Source organism: Columba livia, unplaced genomic scaffold (genome assembly GCF_036013475.1).
Source record: "Columba livia isolate bColLiv1 breed racing homer unplaced genomic scaffold, bColLiv1.pat.W.v2 Scaffold_133, whole genome shotgun sequence".
In the NCBI taxonomy this organism is placed as follows: Eukaryota; Metazoa; Chordata; class Aves; order Columbiformes; family Columbidae; genus Columba; species Columba livia.
Window position 1 is genome coordinate 1,165,989 of NW_027043029.1, and position 17,369 is coordinate 1,183,357.

At 58.0% G+C, this 17,369-nt stretch overlaps 1 long non-coding RNA gene across 1 annotated transcript; it reads left to right on the plus strand.

Moving 5' to 3' along the window:
* Positions 1–11,271: 11,271 nt before the first annotated feature.
* Positions 11,272–11,914, plus strand: LOC135577669 (uncharacterized). The gene is made up of 2 exons (XR_010469339.1): positions 11,272–11,415; positions 11,700–11,914. It is a non-coding gene; the product is annotated as an uncharacterized LOC135577669 (long non-coding RNA).
* Positions 11,915–17,369: the final 5,455 nt, after the last annotated feature.

The following is a 17,369-nucleotide window of genomic DNA, read 5'->3' on the forward strand; positions in this document are numbered from 1 at the left end:
TGGCTGTAGTCAGGAATATGCATTCTCCAAAAACCTACAACGCCCATGAAAGTCTGTGTCTCCTTTTTATTAGTAGGTGGAGACATTGCTGCGGTTTTGTTGATCACATCCATTGGGATCTGACGACAGCCGTCTTGCCATTTTATTCCTAAAACTGGATCTCTCGGGCAGGTCCCTTGACCTTGCTTCATTTTATGGCCAAACCAGCATCCAAAAGAATCTGAATTATTCTCTCACCTTTCTCGAAGACTTCTTTCGCCGTGTCGCCCCATACGATGATGTCCTCAATATATTGCAGGTGTTCTGGAGCTTTACCTTGCTCCAGCGTGGTCTGGATCAGCCCATGGCAGATGGTAGGACTGCGTTTCCACCCCTGGGGCAAGCGATTCCACGTGTACTGGATGCCCCTCCAGGTGAAAGCGAACTGCGGCCTGCACTCTGCTGCTACAGGAACAGAGAAAAATGCATTAGCAGTGCATTGCGAGATGTCCATCCGTGCTTATCAACAAGTTAGCATTCCATTGCTAGTTTTACCAAAACATGTGTCTGGTTCTTCAGGAAAATGCAGTTAATATGAAGCTTTAGCTGACAGGCAAAATCACTAAAAGAGAAACTGGTTTTTAACAAAACCAGGACAGAAGGGCTTTGGCCTTTCATCGCAGGCTTAAGTGCTGCAGCCAAGGCCGCAGCGTGGGCTTGAGCATGTAGTTTTGCCTTTTCTACCTCCTGTTGCGTGATCGGTACCCGTGTGCAAGCTTCCACCATCTCTGCTAGAGAAGCAGTTTTTCCCAAAGCGGCTCATATCTGTTGGCATTGGGTGTTTGCATTCATCATGGCCAAATCTTTCCCCACAGCAGCTTTTGCCTCTGGAATCAGGTTAGGAGAAGCATCTATAGCTTCTTTTAAACGGCCCACAAACTTCATATATGGTTCCCCAGGATCCTGCTTTATTGTAGAATAGGGTGGCACAGGGTTACCTATATTGGGTAACTCACTGCTGCCAGAGCAAGCCCTTGCGTTTGCTGCAAAACCCTTGGATTATCATTACTATCACTGCTATACAATTCCCTTGTGCTTCCCTGTGGATCAGTAAGTCGACGCATATTTGCAAACCCATCTAACCCAGTCTCCAGCCCTTTTCCACACCACGATCTCAAATATTCATCTGCTCCTCTTACGGACCACATCCCACCTTCAACACATTGTCTAGCCCATTTTTGTGTTCGCTCCCTTTTAATACGGAGCTCCTCAGGAGTGAGGTCTAATTCCGCCCCCTCCCTTTCCTGTTTTCCCCGTTTTTCACATCCCCTGCCAGTTGCCTCCAGCCCGTCCTTCATCGCATCTGACGCCTTTTGATATGCTCTTAACCACCAAGTTTTACTGTTACCGCCATCTAGTCGCCTCACGGCGTCTAGAACTTCTTGCATCTGGCTCTCCTGCCGTCTCAGTAAGTCCTTCGGGCTCTGCACGTGGCTCTCCTGTCGCGGTTGAGACGGACAAGCGACACGGACCAAGTTCTTTCAAGATGAAAGGAATGGATGCTATTGATTGCTATAAGTGCATTTTTATACAATTCTACCAGTTCATGTGTCTTTTCACTATTGGTTACAAGTTACAGCACTAACATCTCACTGGTTAATTTTGCTGTCATCCATGTTATTCTTCTATCCCCTTCTCTCTCACGGGTACATCTCTCCTTTCTCACGGGTACAACTCCATATCTCCGGATACTCCTTTACTCCCATCCTTCTCAAGGGTAAATCTTAATATCTTCAAGGCTGATCTCTGCTCCCATATTTTCTGACAAGGATTCCACAGACCCGCTGTAGTTTCCCACACTCTCCTCCTGGAAGCCAGGGCGATTCTGCGGTGCTGCATTCTCGTGCTCCACCGGGTCCTCCGGCAACGGCACTTCAGCTGGATTAACCTGTCCGGGCTCGTTGAACCTTGCCGTTGCCGTTGCTCGTCGCAGGCAGGCGATGGCTCAAAGGGCGCAGAGGGTATAATTTGCTCTCCGCCCCAGAAATCCAAATCTGACACGGGACATACCAGCGGTATCGATTGTTCAGAGTCCTCGGAGGGGGGGCAGCTCGCGGCGGGCGGCTCCGGGGGGACGGCACACAGCTCCGGCTCCGCTGAGACCTCCTGCATCAGCCGCCTGACCTCCCGCCACGGCCCGGCGAGGTCGCAAGCCTCGCGGCTGCCCCTTGTGACCGCGTCCCACAGTTCGGTCCCTGTGTCCTCCCGTGTACCGGGAGAAAAAAATCCGTCGTCGAAGGGGACACACGCCTTCCGCTGGGCGAATCGCAGCAGGCGCTTTAACGCGTCTGTTTCAAAATACCTTCCTGTTCGTGCAGCCAGCTGCAGAATACTTTGCATTATGATTTTTCTTCCGCGGATGCCGTGTTTCCCACGCCACCTGCTTCTCCGCAGGCCTGCTTTCCGCTATTCTTCAAGCGCAGGGCTAACTTCGCCCTCCAGGTGCCTTTCCTGGCGTCTTCACGTCCCAACGATCTTGCTTCGATACGAAGTATCACGTCGGGGTCACCAAAATGTTGCTCTTTCCACGCGAGACACGGAACCTGACACAGCAATGTGATGTTCACAGAGTTCACTTTATTGCCGGAGCGGGCTGGCTCTATAGCAAAGCTGCCCTGTCCACGCGCCTTACAACAACGCTCCTTTAGTTTCTTCTGTCTCTGGCTTCACCTCTCAGCCAGGCTGGCGACAGCCCCATCCCCCCGGGGCGGGGGGGCTCTGCCACTACAGAAAAGCAAAGATTGGTGAGAAGAAATAAGGCAAAAAGACAAGGGATTACAATTACCCACAGGAGGGAAAACCCTGCTTATAGATCTTATGGAAAATAGCCCAGGAATTCAATGTCACCTCATGCTGGATATGTGGGGGGTCTCAAATGACTGATACATCGGATGAACCTCTTGTAAGCTAGTGTCGCGGGTAAATTCATCAAATACCTCTATTGCTCCCACTTGGTACCCAGGTCCACCTAATGGATATTGGTCTCGAAATGGTAGCCTGGTGGAAGAAAACAGGGTTCGTGATAGCATGTGCATTTCTGGGTTTACTGTTTGTGCCGTGTGTGATCCTGTGCTTTATTCGGTTAATACATCCAGTAGTCCAAGGCATGCAAATCTCAGGCATGCCCTATAGATCCTAAAAAGGCAACTTAGCAAGATTTGTCAGGAAGCAAAAATTCAATGGGCTCAGGCCTTGCCAATAGTGGTGTTGTGTATTAGAATTAAACCTAGGAGCGGAATGTCAGTAAGTCCATACGGAATTCTGTATGGCGAGCCATATGAAGCACCGGATCCAGATCCAAGTGTACATGTAAAAGGTAATCAGGATTTCTACAATTATGTGTTGCCTCTCGGCAGGACACTGAATCAACTCAGATCCGCACTAGTGTGGAATCGCCCACTAGCACTTGAGAATCCGGTACATGATACAGAGCATGGAGACACGGTGTATACAAGAACTTGGAATAAAGGAACTTTAAAAGAACGTTGGGACGGACCCTATCAAGTACTCTTAACCACATTAACCGCAATTAAGGTTGCTGGAATAGACTCCTGGATACACTACACCATTCAACACAAGAACCGAGAGGTTTTTGACACCTGCTTTCTTGTCGGTGTCCTACTGAGCACTAGCACAAAGCCAAGAGTGTTGCTCAGCAGCACCAACCACGTCTGCCAGGAATTAGTCTTCAACATGAACCAGGGGCAGCAGAAGGCAATCACCAGCACCACAGACAGCAAAGGAGAAGTCTGCAAGATCCCGTAAGGCTGGAAGAGACTGTTGGCATCTGCTCTCCACGGCAAAACCGGAGGAGAGCGTAGAGGGAAAAGAAATGAAAGTCATTGACCGTGAAAAATGCGTGGCGAAACACAGGAGGTTCTGACACAAAAAGACCCTCCTGGGAGCAAGCCATGACTTCTGGATCCAGCACCTCTGGCCCGGGATGAAGGCTTGCCCATTGCCGTGCGGCCACTTGGGGTGCAAAACTGGGGTTTGAGGGGGCTGTTGCCCCCCAGTGTCTTGCTCTGCCTGGAGATGTCTGTGCAGAGGTCCCTGGACAGGACGCCTCTTCCTCAGTCAGCGCTGGCAAAAGCCATCTGGGGACACGCTCCGTCCTCTGGAACTCTTCCTTGTGTGACTCGCAGCTCACGTGTGACAGCGCTGCTCCAAACTTGGCCATCTCCAAGGACCGGCTTTCTTTGGGATGTGGGGTTCACTCTCAGAGGAATCATGGCAGCCCTGCTTTCTGTGTTGGGGTCTCCCTTTCAGCTATGGAGCAGCTTCAGTTCTCCGTGCAAAAGGATCTTGCAATGGCTGTGTAGATAGCAGCAGCGTTTCTGAAGCATCAGAGGAGATGTCAGAGCCATCAGGCTGAGGAACGGGAATGCCAGCACAAGATGGCCCGTGTTTCAAAAGGGAGGCAGCCGTGCCAGCTGGAGAACCTCTCTCGCAGCTCCATCCCCAGCAAAGAGCTGTCTCTAGAGCAGTTCGTGCTGCTTACAGGCAAGATCAGCCTTTGCATTTGAACCACCTCCTTGCAGAGGTGACAGGAAACATACTCTGGTTTATGTCGTTCTAGCTGCAAAGGCCAGGACAGTGTTCATGAGGGAGCAAGCGATGAGCACATTTCCTGGTCGGCAGCCGCTGGCTCGTGCCAACGGTCAAGAGAGGCAGAAGAAATCCCTTCAGCACAGCTCCCTCTCAAAAGACATCCTTCTGCTTGATGAACCGCAGGGAAAGGCGTCCTGAACCAGGCACTTTGACCTTGTTTTCAGCCCAGGTTCCCAGTGCTGGTGCACTCGTGAGCCAGTCGCTGCACATCTGCCACCAAGGGGAATCGCCTCCGAGGCCAACTGTGCCGTGGGGAAAGGAAAGGGTGAAACGTGGGGAGAGTTTGATTTAGTGCACAACACGGATAAAGCCATTCTCTCTGCAATTAAAACTGAGGGTGTTTAATTCAGTGAAATGAGATTTCATTTCGCGTGACCTGTGCGATTGTCTTTTGAATCTGGGCACGGGCTGCAGTGACCTGCCACAACATTTGAGGTGTCACCAGCTGCACTGTGGGTGGTAAAGTGGGAAAGGCAGGAGGGAGCCTCAGCATCTCCCATCCCGTGGGTGACTTCATCACAAAGGACCAGGGCGGCGCCCGCTGGCTCCTGGGGCGGCTGTTGCCGGGCAACAGAGACACTATATTGTCCCCTGTCACCTGTGCCCCTCGCCCATTTGGTCACTGGCCGTGGTGGGATCACTTGCCGTGGTGGGATCACTGTGGTGGTGGACTCATTTTGGCAGTTGGATCGCTTTTGGTGGTGGGATCACTACTGGTGGTTGCATCACTTTTGGTGGTTTGATCGCTTTTGGTGGTTGCATCACTTCTGGTGGTGGGATCACTTTTGGTGGTGAAATCGCTTTTGGCGGTTGAACCGCTTTTGGTGGTTTGATCACTTTTGGCACTCGGATCGCTTTGGTGACTGGATCGCTTTCATCACTCGGATTGCTTTCGGCACTTGGATCTGTTTTGGTGACTGATCGCTTTCTGTGGCAAGAAGGAGCAGGAGAAAGGCTGCTGGCTGCCCATCCCTCCAAGATCACCTCCGGACAGAAAAGCTCCCGTCTTCCCACATCAGGCTCCGTGTTTTCCGGCAGAGCAGCAGCGATGGCCACACTGGGTCTGCTGGAGATGCTGAACGCCGCCATCGGGACACCCAATTTGGGGGTTGTTGACTTCGTGGCGCTTCACAAGTTGCTCGAGGCCATCATCGGGCAGCTGGGCCAGCAGCAGCTGTCTGTCCTGGAGCCAGGGCAGAGCCCGGCCCCCGGCCTGGCAAAGGACCAGGACAGCAAGGACCAGCCTGGCCAGGAGAAGGAGGAGGACGGAGCCCTGGGCACAGGGCAGCAGCTCTGGAAACCAGAGGAGCAGCTGGAGGGGACCGGGAGCAACTCCGAGGTCTCCTCCATGGCCAAGGAGCTGATGCCAACAACAACCGAAGAGGAGGAGAGAGCCGTCTCCAAGGTAGATGCTCTTGCTGGTCCCTGGGTGCTCCCCCACGAGACGCCCCCTCCTCCGGGCTCCGCGCTGCCGTCGTGCCGCCCTCAGCCCAAGGGCTGGGTTAAGCCCGAGCTCCCGCAGCAGAGCACAGCGGGGCCCAGGTCCTCAGGGACCCTCCCCTGGGCTCACCCCCCACCCGCTCTCCCAGAAAAGGGCTTCGCTCCAGCACCTGTGGGAGGAGATCAACAAGTTTAAGGAGGCGCAGTGCGGCCTGGCAGAGGACGTGCGGGCCATGCAGAAGGCGCACTCTGGCATGGCAGAGGACATGCGGGAGATGCAGGAGGCCATGCAGAAGGCGCACTCTGGCATGGCAGAGGACATGCGGGAGATGCAGGAGGCCATGCAGAAGGCGCACTCTGGCATGGCAGAGGACATGCGGGAGATGCAGGAGGCCATGCAGAAGGCGCATTCTGGAATGGCACAGGACATGCGGGAGATGCAGGAGGCCATGCAGAAGGCGCATTCTGGAATGGCCCAGGACATCCAGGAGATGAAGGAGGCGCATGTCGGCCTGGCAGAGGACATGCATGCCCTGCAGGAGGCGCATTCCGGCCTGGCCGAGGACATCCAGGAGATCCAGGAGACGCTTGGCCTGGTGAGCATCCCCTGGTGCCCCGGGAGGGAGCTGGGCCCTCGTCCCTCCCCGCTCCTGCTGCCCTGTCACACTGTGCCCGTGCCCCACGGCCATCGGTGTCAGCAGCGTGATGGGCAGCAGGAGGGAAGAGTGGGAAGGGTGTCCCAGGAGTTGCTAAGGCACTTTTGAACTAGAGAGCCCTCAAAACAGATCCAGGGGAGGGGAGGAGGGGAGATAAAGCTCTGCCCCTGCAATTCAGCCACGGCCCCCAGGCACAGCCCTGCCCAGCGTCCCTCTGTCTCCTGCCCCAGTTCATTTGGGGATACTCTTTAAATCCCGCTCCCACATCTGAACGGGTGTCCCTCTCCTCGCCCAGCTCCAGGGGAAGCCCCAGGACGCTGCCGGGCTGCGCAGGGACGGGAGGCGGCTGCGTCCCCCGCTCCCTCGGGGACACCAGCCCTCCTGCCTCGGGGCACAGCCTGTGGGCTGGGGTGCTGGGCAGTGATGCTGCGGGTCCCATCCCTGGGTGTCCCATCCCCCCAGCTCCATGGCTGGGCTGACCCCGTGATCCCTTTGCATTTGGGCTCTCATGTTCAACACGAGTTTGGCCCTGTGAGATGGTGGTTTGGGGACAGGGACTGGGGACATGGCGGGGGGTTCTGGGGTCTGTCCTCACGGCTGCCCAGCTGCCAGTAAACGTGCTGCCCTTTGCCTCTTCTTCCCAGGAGGGCGGTGGGGGCCAGTCTGCCCCTGCTGAGCCCACCCAGGTGGCCATGGACAGCCAGGCCAGGAAGAGCTCAGCACTGGGGCCGAAGGGACGTGGGACACGGCCTGGGATGGAGACCGGCAAGGGGACTGCAGGGTCTGGCTCCCCGGGGATGCGAGCAGGAACACAGGGGGAACCAGCGACCCCTGTGAAGTTGTCAGGCGCTCCCTCTGATCACACGAGGTCTATTGGTGCCGGCGCCACCACCCCGGGGATGCAGGCAGGATCCCGGGGCACCCAGGCCAGCACCTCGGGGCTGGAACCAGGATCACGGGGCACCCAGGCCAGGACCTGCCTGGGGACACAGCCAGGGGCCCCTGATGCCCAGGCCAGCACCTCGGGGATGCAGCCAGGATCCCCTGGGACCCACACCAGCACCCCTGGGGTGCAGCCTGGGTCCTCCAGCTCCCAAGCCACCGTCCCAGGGGATGCCCAAGAGCCGGCCAAGCCCTGGGGCTCCACCAGCACCTCCAGCTACGAGTCGGAGATGCGGGAGGTTCTCTCCCAGGTTGGGCAGCTCGGCCACCTCTGCACTGGTCTGAAAGAGCAGGTGGAGCAGCTTAAATCTACCAAAGCAGAACATGCGGATCTTGAGAACTTGCGCCGGCTCTTCCCGAAGGGAGGTGAGAGCACGGGAGGACTGGCGGGGGTTGTTTGGCGTGGGGTCACCCTGGGTCAGGGGCTCGTCATGCTCAGAGACCCCCTCACCGACAGCACATCCCCTTGCACCATGTCCCTCTAGGCCGGGAGAGCATCACCAGCATCCTGGCCGACCTCAGGTGCCAGGTGTCCTTCCTACAAGACATGGCCAGGGCCCTGCACGGGGAGGAGGAGAAGGTGAGCCGGCAGCAGTCCCCGAGGGGCTGCGGGGATGCCAGTTTGGGCAGGGAGGGGGCAGCCGAAGGGTCCCCGTGCCGGAATGACACAGGGGGCTGTGCCCTCACCGCCCCCACTGCCGTTCCCAGATCAGCAAGGTGGAGGATGCTCCCAGAAAGACGAGGGGGGCTGGAGCCGTCAGAAAAGCAGCCGGCAGCGGCCAGATGACCCGACAGCCGCGGTAAAAGGATGGGAGAGGGTTTCCTACCCCGCAGGGCTGCGAGGGATCCTGGGGTCTGGGAGCATCCCAGTTTGGGGGCCAAGGGACACCCCCACGAAGGCTAAGCCTGCCCCTGCCCCCATCTCGCTGGCCAGGCCCAAGGGACAGAAGGTCAAGGCAGAGCGGAAGGAGCTGGGGAAGCAGCCGGAGCCGACCCAGGCCGAGCTGGAGCAGTTTGCGGCCAAGTACGTGAATAAGTTGGTGATGGAGACAGCGCAGCAGCTGCAGGCAGAGGTGAGGCCCGGGGGCAGCGCTCCCAGCCCCCGCTGGCTCGGGGGGAGTCCTGGCGGGGTCCCGGCCACGTCCCCTGGCTGGATGGGGCCATGGAGCCTCCACGGCACCTGGGCTTGTGGGCGGCATCCAGCCCGGCTCAGAGCTGATTCCTCCTCCCCTGCCAGCAGGTGGACGAGCCGAGGGCGACGGTGCAGAGCGGGGTACACGAGCACGCAGGGTGCCACTTCTGCAGCCCGGACACCAGGGTGCTGCTGGGGAAGCTCCTCCAGCGCTGCGAGAAGCTCGAGGAGCAGGTGGAGTCCCTGGCCCAGAAGGCGGGCGGCAAGGTGGACAGTTATCCAAAGTGGAGGAGACAGGTAAGGAGATGCGGTGTAGGGGGCTTGAGCTGCCAGGACCCCCCAGGCATTTCTGCTTTGCTCTAACGTGGGGGAGCCCCTCGCTGCCTCCCTAATTGGCTTGTCGGAGTCAGCAGCACGGAAGGGAATTAAAGCCTTGGAGCAAATGTCCTGCTTGCACTGAGGGCCCGTGGCCATCAGCCAAAATACCCTGGGTCTGCCCCCGTGGGGCAGCCGCCCCCTTGCTCAGCACCGCCTTGTCCTCTTAGTCCCTGCAGCAGGACGAGCAGCTCAAGTGCCTCCAGACCAGCATCGTGCAGCTCCAAAAAGGCTACGAGAAGTTGAGCTCGGACCTTGCAAACCTCCAGCAGGATCGCCAGCAGGAGCAGAATGACGTCAAGGTGGGTGGCTGTAACGCGCATGCAGAGCCCAGGCTGGGACCCCAAGGGGTCTGTCCCCCTGCCACCCTGCTCGCAGCCCTGCACACCTTCCCCATGCCTTTCCTGGAGGTTTCTGATGGGGTGGGGAGGCAGGGGGTGCTCGGCTGGCCGGGGGCAGCTCCGACCCTGCCGTGGCATCACGGGCTGCTGTCTGCCTTGGAAGGCTCTGTCCCAGGCCCTGGGGAGGCTGGAGAAGAAGCAAGCAGACAAGGAGGAGCTGCTGGTGCTGGGAATCGATGAGGTACGGGCTCAAGGGGCCCCGGTGCCAGTCAAGGGTGTCCCGGGCAGGGTGACAAACACCCCTTGTCCCTTGGGTGCCGGCTGGCAGAAGCAGCCAGGGGGAGGGAGGATTTCTAGCCCGGCTGCAGGTCCCTTGCCAGGTCCCTCTGTGACCCCGAGTCCCTTCGGCTGGTGGGACCAACGCCACGGGGGTGATGGGGTGAACAGGACCACGTAGCCACTTCCCCTCTCCTGTTGTCTCTGCATCCTGTCCCCACCGCTCTCCTGCCTTTCCCCGTTGCTAGAAAGCAGACAAAGCCGCCCTGGCTGACAAAGTCAGTCGCAGCCAGCTTGAGGCGTGCGTGGAGCGGCTGACCAAGATGATGGAGGAGGTGACGAGCCGGGTGACGGGCCAGGAGAACGGCTGGCTCCAGTTCCAGAAAGAGCTGCAGAGACAGATGGACTGCAAGGTGAGGGCTCGTCCCCTCCACGCAGCACTGGCACCTTGGGGCCTGGCAGCCTAAGGCAGCATCCTTGCGAGGGTCCCCCCTCCCGGCTGTGCCCCCGGGGACCGCCATGTCCCATCCTGGGGTAGCTGGCTGAGGGTGTCACCCGTCCACAGCTGGACCGCCGGGAGCTGGGGGCGTTCCGGAAGCAGCAGGAGGAGCGGTGGAAGAGCCTCAGCGGGCAGCTCCAGGGGCAGGCGCTGCAGGCAGAGCGTGACAATGCCGCTGGGATTAGGAAGTGAGTGCCATGGGGACAGTGGCGGCTTTGGCAGTGCTGGCCCTGTTCCTGCTGGCTGTCCCGGCTCGTGCCGGTGTGGTACCTGGCGTGGGAGCCATGTGGGCAGCGCCCCTGGGGATGCTGAGCAAGTGGCTGTGCCTTGTGCTCCTGCCAGCTGCAGCTTCGCAGCGATAGAGGCGGCACAATGAGGGGCACGTGTGGGAGGAGCCCTCCTCAACCAGTCTTGGGGGGTGGGTGCAGAGGCTTTTTGTGGCTGGTGTGCAGGTGGGGCTGTGCCCCCCAGGAGCTCCCCAGCCCTTTTCTCCCCCCTCCAGGCAGCTGCTGCCTGGTTTCCATTGCCTGTCCTGTGACCGGCCCCTCAACATGCTGGCGCCTGGACCGTGAGTAACTGCCCCCCGAACAGGGAGCACCCCCCGACCCCTCCCTGGCGTCAAGTGACACATGGGGTGCCACCTGCCGGTCCCTGAGCACCCCCATGTCCTGTCCCACAGGGAGCGGACGGGCGAGTGCAGATACCCCACTGTTCCGCGGAGCTGCGGGGGCACACACACCGTCACGCCCCCGCGCTTCCAGCCCCAACCGCCCAGCACCCCACGGCCGTCCCCATCCAGCGCCCGCCGCCCCAACAAGGTAGGGATGACAGGGGTGGGGAGGGGGATGCTGAGCCTGCGGGGGGATCTGTGCCTCAGTTTCCCCAGGGAGAGCTGGCTGGGGGAGGGTTGCTGGGGGATGCGGAACGGGGCCCCGTGTTTGGGTCACACGCTCTCCCCTTCCCAGAAGGACGCGATGCAGCTGTCGGGCCAGGACGGCACTGATGGGAAGCGGCAGGACGAGCAGCTCTCCATGATGGGGGGCTCTCAGCTGCCCACAACACCAACGGCCACCCCAGAGACCTCGACCTCGAGGAGCCAGAAAAGTATGGCCCTGTCAGGGCACCGGGGGGCAGAGGACACCCCGCTGTCTGGGGGGACGGGTCTGTGCCCACAGCTGGGCAGGGTTGGACGGGGGTCTGGGCTCTGGGCTGGGCTGTGGGGGCAGCACTGGCTGCTGGGGCAGCCGGTCCCTGTGGTGGAGCTGGAGGGAGCTGGGGGGACATGTGGGGTGGTGCTGGGCAGTGTGGGACAACAGCCTGTGTGCTTCAGGGTGGGGGCAGGACCCTGTTGGTGGGTGTCTGTGGCTGACCCTGCCCCTCGCCCCCAGGCACCGCCTCCCCGCTGCTGTTAGCCGTGCTGAAGCGCCGACCAGCCTCATCTCCCGGACGCCTCACCCAGGCACCGAAGCTGCTGCCGCCCATCCAGCCCCCCCGCAGCGAAACAACCCCCTGACAGCCGGGCAGGACGGGGGTCCCGGCCCCGGTCCCACCGCCCCGGGCGCTGAGCAGGCAGCGGCTGCAATAAATGGCGATGGGCAACCAAGCGCCGGTGTGGTCTGAGTGGGGGTCCCTGGGGCAGGATGGCAGAAAGCCCCCTGTGTTTGCTTTTCCAGGAGAAAAATAAGTGCTAAAAAGGCGCTTTGGGGTGCCCAGGTGGATCCAGTGGTATCCAGGGTCCCCAGAGGGAGCACGGGGAGCAAACCAGTGGGCACCAGGGCAGAGCCAGCAGAGGCCCATCCTGCACCCCGGCTGGGGCTGAGGTGTCCATGGGCTTCAGAAGCACCCCCTGGCACTAACTGGGGGGACGGGGTGAGGGGGGAGCCAGGGGGCTGTGCAAGAAGCCGGGCTGGCTGTCGGCAGCCGGAGGAGGGGAGCGCTTTGCTCTGGGTCGGGGGATCCAGAACTGGGGGGACGCAGCAGCTTCGTGCCCCGCCCCGGGGTGCCCACAGCCGCCGTGTCGCAGCGCTTTGCAGTCGCAGGAAAGCACCGGGCAGCTCGAATTGATGGGCGCTCAGTTTCCCCAGCCAGGCGATGCCGGCGGTGCCAGCCCAGCCACCCAAGGCCCTACAAGAGACAAGGGCTGTTCATACAGCCAAGCAAAAGTGTGGCCCGTGGGCAGGGGAGCTGCCAGCCCTGCCTGCCCTGCCTGCACAGGCAGGAGGAAAGCCCCTGAGCAAACCTCCTGCATCCCAAAACCGGGGATGCTCAGCCCAGCAGAGCTGGCACTCTGCACTCTCCAACTGAAGCGGAGCAGCTGAGACCGGGGAGTGGACCAGACATGTCCCCGATGGAGCCACGTGCCAGGGGGTTCCCACCAGCCCCCAAGGGCAGTGTGTCACGGAGAGTCCTCGCAGCTTCATTTAAGGGACAACAGAGTCCAAAACAACTTTCATTAAACCGGCGAGGAACAGGGTTTTAGCACTCCAAAGTGACTTAAATAAAGGTTCGGATATCAGCTGAGGAAAATTATTTGAGGGGCAGCAACTGATACAACCAATCAGGCGGTGCACAGCGTGCACACACGGGGCTTCACTCAAAACAAATGCCGGAGCTGGCCCTGAGTCCCGGAGAAGTACACACTTGCCTAACACGGTGCGGGATTGTTTTAAAGAGATAAAGTACGCGTGCAAATGCGCACAGAAAGTTACTCGTGCATATGTGCACGGGACGAAAATACACCCGCGATTCGGCGAGGGTCAATTTATACGCGCTCAAATGGAGCGGGGAAAGTTATACGTGCGTATGTGCACGGAAAGTATAAATATACTCGCAATCCTGCGAGAAGTTTTACTTACACCCGTGGCGGTGTCAGCATTCAGGACACAGAACCACGGGCGTAGTTATATGCGGTGCTTTATTTCAGCGCTGGGAAACCAGGGGCTCGCACCCAAAGCTGGTTCCGACCACTGATTCAAACTTCACCATTCTATACAATTTGGTTACATACATATTCATTGAAGTTACAACGTGTATATTGCATATTCATTAGGTTACACAATTATTTCACAATATCAGTTGCAACACCTTGGAACTACTCTAAGCACGCGCAGTGTCCTCTGGTGGTCGTTCAGGGGGTCTTCAGGATGAAGTAAGTAGTCTTCATCACTAGTGTACTTTTCACCTTTCGTCACTGCACATGCGCACTTCGTATAAAATTATACAAATTCTTGGATGATAGCAAATGTACCTTCTCAGCACTTTCAAGATAAGATAAGAACTTACTGAGAACTAACAGGACTAATTTTCAGTTCTCTACAATATGAGCTCGTATACAACTTGCAGAGCTTTTACGATAAGGTAGGAATCCTGGATATGGTCTACAGAATCAGAAACACAGCCCAGCCCACAAAACTCAATTCAACTCTAACAGCGGCGAGGCAAGCGGAGTCTCCATCCCAGGGAGGGGGCTCTCCTGGCGCAGTGGCTGAGCTCGTACTCCGAGAGACCCCCACACAAAATGGGGCCGGGTCTCGACGAGCGTCCCGTTTTTATCTGATCAGATCTGACTGTAGGCACTCTAGAAGCTTCTCTGCACCCCCCACACTGGCTGCGGGTGCCCCTGAAGCCTTACCCTGGCCGCTGGCGCCCAGCGGCTCGGCACTCCCCTCTCCCAATGGCCCAGGAGCCAGGGTGCTCCGGGCCAAACAAAAGAAGCTGTTAGCCTCAAGTAGCAGAGAAAAGGGGGAGATGTGCCATCCTGAAGGAGGGAGGGGGGTTTGCATTCTGCCACACAGTGCTGGGGTGCTGCCTGCCCTGCCAAGCTCTGCCCCTCCACCCAAAGCCCTGCCAGCTCCCCCTCCCCGAGGCTGCCCCCTCCTTGTCCCCTCTCCTCCTTCCCCCCAGCCCCTCAGGGCGTCCCCAGCTGCTGACAGGGTTCCCCAGAGCATTCTGCCCCCATCTCCCCATGGAGCTCCCCAAAAGGCAGAGCTTGGGCTCCCCAAGGACCTGTCTCCAAGCCTGGGCTGGCAGCAGCTGCTCAGAGCCAACAGAGAAAGCACAAACCAGCACGTCAGGGCAGGGCTCAGAGCTCCAGCACCCCCGGGACCCCCCAGAGCCAAGACCCCTCTGGCCACCACCTCGCCTGTCCCAGCCCCGCTCTCCTGGCAGCAGAGGGAGCAAGGCCACCCCCGATGGCCTTCAAACAACATGAGCCACGCACTCGCTTCTGATTTTTAACATCTTGTTTAGACAGGTTAAATAAAATTAAAATCAGGTGGCAGTTCATGGCAGATGCAGAAAACCACCCGAAGGGAGGAAATTCAAAGCAAAGGCTGCAAGTTTGGGGTGTTTTTTTCTGTTTGGTCGGGTTTGTTTGCCTCTCTGTGCCCAAGGAACCTGCGTGTTTGGGAGCAGAGGGCATGGAAATCCTGTGCGCAGTGCTGCAAGAGCTGGGGACTTTGCTACAGGGAAATTAAAGGCAATGAGCTCCCCCAGCAGTGCCAGAAACCCTGACCAGGGCAGGTCCAGCCCCTCAGCAGCTCCTCTGAGCGCTTTGCAAAGTTTCATGGCAGCAGCAGTTTAATTGCAGCAGCAAGTCCCTGGGGAAATGTCACCCCACAGGCGTGTGTCCCTGAGCACAGGGGGCTGCCACGCCAGGATCAAAGTGCTGTCCTGTCCTTGTCCCTAAAATGGATGCAGGTCCGCAGCACACTGGCCTGTGCCCTGCAGGGATGTGACATGCACTCAGCCACAGGGCCTGAGGCCACTGGGTTGGGCTCCCATGGCACCATCCCCTGGTGGCACCATCCCCTGGTGGCACCATCCCCTGGTGGCACCACCAAGACCAGCACGGCGCTCACTCTTGGGCTCCGTGAGGGCGGCCGGGACAGTGAGTTCGCCCACCCAAGGGAGGTCAGAGCTCAGCTGAAGGCAGGAGGTGGGTGACGGCAGTGGGGCTGGAGGGACAGCGGGGCTGGGGGCATTTGGCAGGGCAGAGCAAGGCCCATGGGGAGGACGTGGCACAGGAGAGGGTGCTGGGAGCTGGGGGTGCTGGGAGCAGCAGGGGGTCCCAGTGAGTGTGGGGGGTGCAGGTGGGATGTGCGGGGCAGGGGGTGCGGTGTGTGCTGGAGGTGCCGGTGGGTGCGGGAGGTGCCGGTGGGTGCGGGAGGTCTTTTGGGTTGGAGGGACCTTCCCAGCTCCCCAGTGCCCCCCTGCCATGAGCAGGGACATCTTCAGCAGCTCAGGGTGCTCAGAGCCCCGTCCAGCCTGGCCTGGGATGTCTCCAGGGATGGTTCAGCCACCACCTCTCTGGCCAACCCGGGACAGGCTCTCACCACCCTCCCTGGAAAAACGTCTCAGGCCGCCCATAGAATCTGATTCTTGTCAAAAATCTTGTGCCAAGAAGCGGAAATCCTTACCTGCCGTCGTCCTGGCCTCCCAGGGACACAAGATAAATGCCTCTGGGCGAGAACGAGAGTCCCTCGACTTTGCCCTCGTGCAGCGAGAGCCGAGCAAGTAACTCCTGCTTTGGGAAATCCCAGAGGATGACGTCTGCCTGCGGGGCAAAGCAGAAGGGGGGGATGGCAGAGCATGAGCTGTAACTCGCAGGATCAGGGAGAACAACGTTCTCTGGCAGGAAAGTTGTTCGAAGGAGCCCAGCCCAAGCTTCTCTGCAGCCCTGGGCACCCCTGACACAAAGAGGCTTCAGACTGGGTGCTGTAAGAAGCATTATTCCAGCTGAGCACTTGAGTAGCTCTGCTTCATTTCAGCACCTACATTTACCTGAGACACTGAGTATTTGACTTAGGTTTTAAAATACTGAAAGCACTAAAACCTGATCCCTTCCAAGTGTCTTGAGGTCTTTCAAATAGGCAAAAATAAAACGAGAAGAACTTGAGAGGTCTGAAAATGCAGGTAGGTACCTGTCAAGGGCTTTGGAAAGTCCTAAGCAGCTCTGGAACTCAGGTCTCACTTGAAATAAACCAGCATTTATTAATTAATGTCTAATGAGATTTTGGCTGCCACACGCCCACAACACTTGGGATAAAAAGGACTGGAACTAAAAATCCCTCAATCCTAGGGAGACTGCTTCATGTTTTACAAAAACATAAAGGCACATCCAGCAATGGAGTAACTACAATTTCCCATTGCCTTCAGCATCTTCCCATTGCAGATATTTATTTTCCAACAAAAGAAAAAATAAACGAAAGGTGTTCCCACCACTGGCAAGCCAACTCCAATTTCTCTGGTCAATACTAAGCGGTTAAAATCAGAGCATTACCCACCTTGAATCCAATGCAGGTGACTTGTCCTGAAGCGACGTACATCCCATCCCTGGACACGACAACGCAGGACATGTTATCGGCGTGGCCATGCAAGAAACTCTGTTTCTTAGTGTCCAGGTGCTGAATCACCACCGTACAGCCCAGGGGGTACAGGACGTGCTCCCTGTCGGGGTGGCAGATGAGGCCACAGGGAACATGTCCTGCAAGAGAAACGGGTGAAAGATCCGCTGGCTGCCAACAGTTCAGGGGCTGCAGAAACCACTGGCTCCCCACGGTTTACCTCACAAGGCGAGGGGGGGGAAGGAAAAGAACCTTCCAGTTCTCCCCAGAGCTGTTCAGCAGAACAACCCCGTGTCGAACAGCACGGTCACCCTTGTAATAAGTGATGGCCAAAATTGTTAATGTTGAACAAATCGAGTAGGATTCAATTATATTATGCATATTGATGTAAGCAGTAACTGCGCTTGTGCAAGTCTGATTATGTTTTGTAGAACCTTGTAGTAGTAGTTAAGCCAATGCCTGGATTGCCTGGATGGTGCCACAGGTAACAGGACTCCCGGGTGGTGCCACAGATAACAGGACTCCCGGATGGTGCCACAGATAACAAAGTTCCAGAGACGGAAATTCCCAGCGTGTGAACGAGCGTATAACATATATAAGCACACACGAAAAGTTGAGTGGTGTGCCTGTTGGCGGAACTGAGCTTCCCCCGGTCACCCAGCGCTGTTTTGCCTAATTACCGCTTGCTAAATAAAATTGACTGATTGACTCAGA